Consider the following 9,933-nt stretch of genomic DNA (forward strand, 5'->3'; position numbering starts at 1 on the left):
CTTCAAAGCCGTTTCCAACATTATGTATGTGGAGTTCCAACGAGTGGGGACATCAAAGGATAAAGAAGATTTTGAATCTATGTTTGCTTTTTGCACAAGATCTTTGAATCTAAGTATTCTTGCAGGGGAATTCTTAACATATTTCACAGCATTTCTAACTCTATCAATGCACACACCATGTTCTCTAATACCATCCCACACAATTAAATTAATGATATGAGCAATGCATCTAACATGAAGATTTTTTCCATCATTTATACATTCTGTTCTTCTAACCATTCTACTTAAGTGTGCACAAGCAACATCATTTGAAGAAGCATTATCAACAGTGACAGTAAAAAGTTTATCATCAATACCCCAATACTCTAAACATGCCTCAACTGCTTTTCCAATAGCCTCTCCTTTATGACTAGAAATTGGACAAAAATTTATGATCTTTTTATTCAATTTCCAGTCATTATCAATGAAATGAGCTGTAAGACACATATAATTAATTCTTTGTATTGAAGTCCAAGTATCAGTGGTCACAGAAATTCTTTGACATGTCTTAAACATTTCTCTCAATTTCTCTTTTTCACTATAATACAACTTTAAACAATCACGAGCAATGGTAACACGAGATGGAATGTGAAATTGTGGACATGCAACTTGCACAAAGTGCCTAAAACCGGGTTTTTCCACATGCTTAAATGGTAACTCATCAACAATAATCATGTGAATCAATGCCTCTCTAACATCATTCAAGTTAATAATCCTACTCCCACACTTTAATTCACTACTCTCATGTTCTTGATCAAAATACAATTTAGTTTGCTTTTCTTTGCCCTTTTCTTTTTCTATATTAATAGGATTACCGAGACATGATTCTGCATGGTTTTTAACATTTTTTGAACCATTAAGATTACCATCAGCAGCAAAAGTTTTAGGACAGAACTTACATTCAGCTCGTAGTTTTCCATTCTCGACGTACTCTAAGTAATATTTCTAATACTCAGCTTTCCTCTTACTTTTTCTGTTCCATATATATTCCCGCCCCGCTTTTAGCTTCTTATCAGGAGGCAAAGTAGATTGCAATTCTTCCATATCCTTTTCAGAAAGTGGCTGTGACGTTTGTTCAGAAAAAGAAGCAGACCGTTTGGATTGAGAGCCCTCCATCTACAATATAATTATATACAATATAAGTATTTTTAAAGTAACAATTATATACACATACCATTTTATAAAAAAATTTAAGAGCAACTTACATTGCAAGAATAAGAATCCGTGGTTCCTTGACTTCCTTCACTCCCTGCAAGAATAAAAACAAAAATAAGAACCCCTGAACTACACACAGGTTAGCCAACTTATTTAATCTTAATAATCTGAGTCCATACTTTTAGCAGCCTAGCAGGAATAAACACAAATTTTAAAGTATAAGTTAGCTTAAAAAGTGTCCATATATACACATTAGAAATATCAATACACATTAGAAATACTTTCAACTTTCTGAAATTTATGTTAAGAAAAAAATGAGAGAACATTATAAACCTTTAACTTCCATTTAAAAGGTTTCAAAAAAAAAAAAAAAAAAAAAAAACTACAGTGAAGAGGGTTTAAGTATTTCATACAAGTTTTTCAAATGTAAATAGAGTTTCTTGTCCAATTCTCCTTGAATTCATACCTTATAAATTAGTTTAAATTATTTGAACTAATAATGTTTATTATGATCTATTGCAACAGGTTAAGGAGAATCCATCAGGAAATTTCAAGGAGATGTATAGACATATTTGTAAAGGTGCATGGACTTTCTCAACACTAGATCACGGTTGGCAAGTCTCTGATTGTACTGCAGAGGGGCTCAAGGTAATTGAATACACATTTTCTATCATAAACAATACTCATCTAGCCATTTCTTAACCCTCGAGTTTTCATCTTTAGATGAGAACACCTAACAACGTAGCAAAATTAAAACAGCCCCATCCCTAACCCTTACCCTACCCAGATCCACCACTGCCCACACCCCTGCTCACCACCCCAACCCACCCCACCCCACCCCACTGCCACCCCTTAACCCTTAACCCCCACACACCAGAACCGTACCACCGTAACCCCACCATAACCCCACCCCAACCCACCCTACCACACAAATTTTCGCACTAAATTAATCTTAATAATCATAATAAACACAAAATTTCGAACTAAATTTCGCACTTGAACCCTAAACCCTAAACTTCTTAATTCTTATGAACCCTAAACTCAAAAAAACCAAAAAAAAAAAACAGAAATTCGAAAGAGATGAACTAAAAATAAGAAATTCAACATGCAAACATCAAACAATCATTAAAAGCAATTGAAAATTTGAAACAAGAATAAACATATAAATTCTCACACTTAAATTTATTATTTCGAATTAAAAATACCAAAATTATAAGCAAATACTTACCAGATATTATCGGTGTGCATCGCCTGAGAGAATGAGGGAGGTGTCAGCAGTGGGCGGTGGCCGGAGCGAGTTGGGACAACCGGACAGCCGCGTTGAGAAGTTGAGATTGAGGGAGGCTGAGAGAATCAGTTTGGGCATAGGGAGTTAGGGTTAGAACTTAAAAATATGAAAGAGATTGAGGGAGGCTGAGAGAATCAGATATTTTCTTGTTTTTTTTTTTTTTTTTTAATTACGATTTTCCCTGGTTTCAGGTCCGGACCTGAAAACCCCGGGTTTGGACCGGGTCCGGACCGGGACCGGGAACCTGGATTTTTAAGAACCGGGACCGGGCCTGAATCAACAGGTCCGGGTCAGGTCCGGTCCGGTTCAGGTCGGTTCAGGTCCGGTTTCAGGTCCGGGCCAATTTTTGTACACCCCTAGTCACATCACTACTCAACCAAACTAAATCATTATGCCACATCACCCAACATTACTCCATATAAAAATATAAGGATAAGAAAATTCAAACACCCAACTTCTTATAACAAGGATGGTTATGTACCTATCTAAGTCAATTATCAACAATGTTATAAACACGAAAATAAATGTATATAATTGCAAATCAAAGTTCTAATTTAAAAGGAAAAAAAGACAACATAAATATTAAATACATATGATCACAATGTCCAATTAAAGTAGCAATCTGGTGCAACGCCTGGACTACACACTAGTTATTATTACATATAAAAAGGCGTTTGTTTCAAATGGACGGCGCCACGTGGCATTCTTCAAAGTATATGCACCATGTCACAATGCCATGTCATTATCCAAAGTATATGTACCACATAAGCTTGCCACTTCATTTAACAAAATAAATTATACTTTGAGCTAGATTCGAACTCGTAACCTCCAACACATAAAGGTCATACATTTACCATCTCAAGCAACTTTTATTAATGTTTTAAATTTCACATAACATTATACAAGTATATTCCTTTCATTAATTAAGTAAATTAGGGGTTATATATTTTATTTTATTTTTCACAAAATTAGAAAATAAATACATATGAAGTAAAGTAAATAAAATAAAAGTAACAGCTGAGGCAACACTCGGCCCACACATTAGCTATACAAACAATCAAACATAATTATCAAATTAGCGAACTAAAAACTAGCAACCCAGGGCATCGCCCGGACCATACACTAGTATTTACAAACATAAACCACAAATCATTCATTTGCCACATGTCATCACAAATCACCCATATGCCACATGTCACCTCCCTTAATCTTTCCTTTTTTGTATTCTTTTTTAATATAAAAATTAAGATAAATATATTATATGATGTTTAAGTCTTTATGCATTGCGTAACTTGCAAATTTAATTAAGAAAATAAAGTGTTTCTTTTCCACCATAATAAATTAAAGTTGAACTAATTAGTACACATTACATAAACATATGAAGTACAATAAAAATAGTTTTTCACCTCTTAAACTTAAAATTTAACTTAAACTAATATGTTATTTCATATCCCACAATATTCATGCACATATAGCAAACTAAATTCCTTTATCTTCTTCCACAGTTCCACCCTCACTCTTTTTTTTCTTTTAAGTTTTGCCAGTGAACTTTGTTCACTTCAATGGTCATGAAACAATTACTTCGTATTTTATATCAAAGTTCCAACTATTGAAAAGCATACCTACATATAAAAATAACCTAAGTAATTACCCGTGCATCGAATGGGCCAAAATGCTTGTTATCTATACTTATATATTAAAAAGCGTTCCTAATACAGAATGTGTGTCACGTATCGTCTTTTTTAAGCACTACAAACATGTCATGTCAGCATTATGTGCCACGTGTAACCACTACACGAAAAGGGCAAATTGGCAACGGTTCAAACCCCCCCAAAGGCAACGGTTTTGAACCGTTGCGTATTTGAGGGTTGCCAAATCCCAAAATAATTGGCAACGGTTCAAAACCGTTGCCAACTCAAGCAATTGGCAACGGTTAACCGTTGCCATTGACCAATTTTTTTTTTTTTTTAAATAAACCGTTGCCATTGACCCATTGGCAACGGTTAACCGTTGCCATTGACCCATTGGCAACGGTTAACTGTTGCCATTGACCTTTTTTTTTTTTTTGGTAAGCAAGCAAAAAGCTAATAATCTCAAAGGCAACATTTTAGGAGGTAATCATTTTTTTTTTTTTTTGGTAGGTAAGAAAGGGATATTATTACTAAAAGAAAAAAGGGCAAGCCCTCATAAAGTACAGCCGCACCGTGTCCTCATACACAAATAAATACGCTACGTGAAAAAAATACAAACCCCTCCAAACTTGGAGGTTACAAACAGCAACAAACCAGAAAAAAAAAAGAAAGAATAACAGCAGCAGGGCAGAAACCTCCAGAATCAGCAGCAGCAGCAGGCAGACAGCATCAACAGGAAAAGAAAAGCAGCGACACCAAGCAGGGACAACAGCAGAGGGATAGCAGTAACAGCAGCAGCAGTGACAACAGCAAACCGGAAAGCCAGAGCTCAAACAAATCCTCTGCGTACCAGACAGAAAGTAGGGCAGCAGCACCAAAAACCAATCACAGCAGGGCTGTTTTAGCTTCAGACAGCCAGCATAGCACCTGGCAGGCAGTAAACAGAGGCAGCAGCTAACAGGGATCAATTCTTGGCACTAGGCAGCAGAATTACAGCAGCACAGTCATCCAACAAGCCTAACCAGCTTCTCACAGCAACACTGTCAGCATCATCAACAGCTTCACCAAAGGAGCACAGCAGCATAGAGACAGAACAAGCATAGCAGCAAGTAAAAATAGGATATTGACAGCAAAAATAAAAATAAAAAATTAAAGGAAATCAGTCAACCATGGAGAAATCGTCACCGGAGGAGGGTCAATTTTCCCCTCATTCGAACCAGGACCTGATTTCACCAATGCAAACACACAACTCGCACCCCATGTATGGATCCAAAGATCCCAAACCACAAGACTGATCTTAGTTAATAGAGAAAAATGATCTATTAGACTCAAAATTCTAAACAAGCAGCTACTGTATATTAGATAGTAGCAGACACAGTGAACAGAGTAGATAAAAAGTTTACGAAGCTTGAAACAACGGAGTTGTGTAACAACGGGGTGGGGGGGAGGGAGGAATGAATACAAGAAACATAAATGCTTACAATGCTATACAATCTGAATCTGCTTTAAAAAGGGCTCCTCTGTGTTACACGGATATATACTATCAACGCAATGATTGAAAATTCTATCAAAATTTGAACTCCCAGCTCTCCCCTATGATACAGAATGGCTTCCCTTAACATTCAAATCATCATATGTAATTATGTATTGCCTTTATACAATAAATTATTCAGGTGACTACTGGCCAAGCAGGAAGCACTCCAAAGCAGTACCCGAAGCTAACAACCTCATCATTAGAGTTGACCACAAATAATTGCATCAATATTTCAAACAAAAATTAGCATTATCATTCCACTCCTAACAAAAAGCACACAAACAAAAGCAAATATCATGAACTAAGAAAACATTTTAGACAAAAGAAAAGAGAAAATTTTTCTCACCTGTTATACGAAGTAGGTCTGTTTTGACTTGAGACATAGAAAAACTTCATGATGACTGTAAAAATAAATAAATTAATTAAAGAAGGGGAAAGAGAGAGAGACACCGAAGAGATTCAAATCAAACCTTGGTAGAAAAAACCCTCTCATGCGATTCATCAAGAATAATATTTGTTGCCTGGTCAAAACCTTTTAGGATTCCCTGAATCATAATGATTTCAACAAACAGCCCACAATAACAAACAAACCTAACCATTTATACAAAGAACGAACTCGAACAAAGACATGCTCATACAAGGTTTAATACTTAACCATTTTTCATGAATTTTGTTGCAAAACACTCCTTAAACACAGAATAACAACATGGAACAAACAATTTCAAGAATAATGGACCGAATTGAAAACTCCCAAATTCGAAATTTAGGGTTTTTTTGTTCGATTTTTCCCAATTTTGACCAAAAAAACTGTAAAATTATTTGACAAAATCTAATAACCGAATGAAATATTAAAGACAAAAAATAACTTAACTTAACCTCTTGCCTCGTATTTCGCCTCCTCCTTTCCGCAATTCGTACCCCAAAAACCCCAAAAAATTACGGATCTGAATTACCCCAAAAAGGCGAGAAAGACGAGAAATAAGGGGAAGGAGAAACAGAAGGGGAAGGAGAAACGGGAAGGAGAAACAGAAGGGGAAGGAGAAGAGAAAGAGATTCAAAGAGTTTAGGGAGATTCAGAGAAACAGGGGGAATAGGGGAAGGAGAAGAGAAAGAGAGCGAAGGAGAGGAGGGTGCATGTATATGGGTTTTTTTTTTTTTTTTTTTTTTTTTTTTTAAAAAAAAATTGGCAACGGTTACGGTTAACCGTTGCCAACCTCTACCCCTTTTTTTTAAATAATTTAATCAATTGGCAACGGTAACCGTTGCCAATCTAAAAAAAAAAGGGGTAGAGTTGGCAACGGTTTTCATGAACCGTTGCCATAGGGGGGTTGCCTATTTCTGTTTTTCTACTAGTGAACATCTTTGAATGAACTTTATAAGTATGTCATGTTACCTCCACAATATATATTAGATTTGACAATTTAAAAATGTTTATACAAAGACTTTAACTTAAGACCAACAAGTATCAAGTTACAAGTCTTACCACCTTAACTATCCATTTACGATGCTTTTTTACCCAACAAAATTATACTTAACTTGGATAAAATGATTAGTGTTTAATTATCCTATTTGTTCTCATTATGTAATGATCATAAGACAATTTAACAGCTTTAATTTTAAAGTTTGAAAAACTCCGTATTATTTTTCGATTTGATGAAAATTAATAATTTTGTTTTTCTGTGAAATAATCAATAATTGTTGTATATATTTACTCCCTCCGTCCCATAATATTTGGAAAGTTGGGGTGGACACGTAGTTTAAGAAACCTACAAGTGGGTCCATTTAAAACATTTGTTTATTATACTTCCTCCGTTCTTTTTTACTTGACCCGTTTTGACTTTTACACTATTCACCACCTCTCTTTTGACCGTCTTTTGTGAATAATATGTAAGGAAAAACATATTCATGTGGGGTCTTTTTAAATTCATCTCAATAAGTGCTAACATAATGTTTAACTTTTATAATTTTTGCTTAATAAGAATAAGTTATTGATCGTTAAAGTTTTACATTGGCAAGCGTGATAAAAGAAACAGGTCAAGTAAAAAAGAACAAAGGAAGTATAAAGGATTCTCTTTTGTGTTTTTATATTATAAGAAAACTAAAAGTGGGGGGGGGGGTTGAGGTAGTGAGGAGAGAGAAAATGTAGAATTCAATTGGATTTTGGGGTTTGTGGTCCCAAAGAGAGTATAGGAAAAAAAATTATTAGTAATCTCATTCCATATTTAGTAACGTGTCAAGTATTTAGGGACGAACGAAAATAGTGACAGCGTCAAGTATTATGGGACAGAGGGAGTAAATCATAACAAACAAAATATTGAATATGGTTTTCCTAATGCAAAGCTTTTTTTAAATTATGAAATTTTCAAGATGATTATCAAAACACTATGATGAAACAACCGAACATGATTATCAAACTAAACAAGTACAAACTAGCAACCCGGGGCATCGCCTAGGCCACACACTAGTTATTATTATTATTATTATTATTATTATTATTATTATTATTATTATTATTATTATTATTATTATTATATATTAAAAAGCGTTCCTAATACAGAACATGTGCCATGTGGCACCATTCACATGTGTTAGAAATATGACACATCACTATAATATGCCACATCATCCATTTTTCTATAAACATGTTTCAATGGAAATAATAATGTTTATTGCAAGGTTTGAACACAAGACCAATTAGAAATGAATTAATATTCTAATCATCTTTCAATCTTTTAATTATGCTTCATATTCAATAATAACACACTAAATAGATACTTTGTATATAACATAATTTGAGAGTGCTTCTTTAGTTTCATTAGTTATTATTGTCACTTTTTTATATATATAAAAGAACTCTCCTCTGTATAAGAACTCAATCTTATATAAGAATAAATCTAATCCACAGGATTAGATTGATTTGAACGGATCTGATTAAAGGAAGAAAAGTAATGACACTTTTGTAAATATTAAACCGCAACCTCTACTACTTAATCTAAAAATAAGAACATTATCTCTCCTACTATACCCATTTGCTTCACTTTCTCTCTCCTAAAACCAAAATAACACTCTACAAAACCTCCATTAACAGACCAAATAATAAATATGTATACCATCAAATACGTTATCTTTAATGTTTACAATATCTTAATCTGTGTAGCCTTGAGCCTGAACTATTAATGCTTCTGTATTTTAATAGCAAAATGGATACAATAAGCACTAATGAAAGCATGAATTATGAATACAAAGTAATATATATACGTGTTTAAAAAATTTCTAGCATTTTTGGTATGGATATACCTTTTTAAAAAAAAAAAAATATATGTAACATAATACATAATGCCGTTATTTAGTCGGACGTAAATCATCAAAGTGCACTTATTAATCATCATAATGTTCTTGAAACCTACTATATCTAGTTCTACATCGTAATATCAATTTGGAGACTATATTACTAAATAGCTCAAAACATGTCATACTAAGTCAATAACTCAATCTCTAAACACGACTAATTTTTTTAGCACCATTTTTTAATATGGAGATGATGAACAACCTTCAGGTACGGGATGTTTTTTTAAATTAGACTTTAAAATAAATCGATAAAAAAATTATAGGTTTGAGTTTTCGAACCTACATGGACACTATTTTGAGAAATATTTTCAAGTGAATACTGTTTCGGGGTTTTCTGATGTCCTGCGGGAGAGTTACAATTCCGAGACTGGAACCGGACGCCTGTACCTGCAAAACAACGGAGACTCCTGGTGGTGGGAGCTCCGCCTCCAACGGTCAAGTTAGTACTTGATTAAGGAGTAATTAATGCGGAAATTGAAGTGAGTGGGTCTCTCTAGGTGAGAGTGTTTAATGTGAGTTTTTAGCGTAATCAGCCTGTAACTCTGGGTGTAATCAATGTGTTTTTCCGTAATCCCCCTTAATGAGGATTAAGGGAGGTATTTATAACCTTGAGAAATGTGCCAATCCTAGGTTTAGGTTAACCTAGGGCCGATTGGGCTTCCCTCGGAAGTTGGGCCTGGGTGGCCGGTTTCTCCATTAGGCATGGAGTATGCCATGTGTCATGACATAACAGGTCCAAGGTGGACGAATAAGCGTGTGCCACGTGGCAAGCCCTGACAGTTCCAACTGGGGGACACTTGGCAGGACCTGATTGGCCCACGTGGCGCATTCCGATTGGTGGGAGCAAAATCCCCTAATCATTTGCCCCTCACAGGTGGCACGTGACTGGTCACGTGTTACCTGTGACAGGTGCCGCACTGTAACAGGCGACGGCCTGC

General features: G+C 35.0%; 1 long non-coding RNA gene across 1 annotated transcript; it reads right to left on the bottom strand.

The window, feature by feature from the left end:
* Positions 1-4,603: 4,603 nt before the first annotated feature.
* On the bottom strand, positions 4,604-6,789 carry LOC110717774. Its single transcript, XR_002510789.1, has 2 exons — positions 5,994-6,789; positions 4,604-5,172 (listed from the first exon to the last, which is right to left on the bottom strand). It is a non-coding gene; the product is annotated as an uncharacterized LOC110717774 (long non-coding RNA).
* Between the last annotated feature and the right edge of the window lie 3,144 nt (positions 6,790-9,933).

The sequence above is a fragment of the Chenopodium quinoa genome, unplaced genomic scaffold, assembly GCF_001683475.1.
Source record: "Chenopodium quinoa cultivar QQ74 unplaced genomic scaffold, ASM168347v1, whole genome shotgun sequence".
NCBI lineage: Eukaryota > Viridiplantae > Streptophyta > Magnoliopsida > Caryophyllales > Amaranthaceae > Chenopodium > Chenopodium quinoa.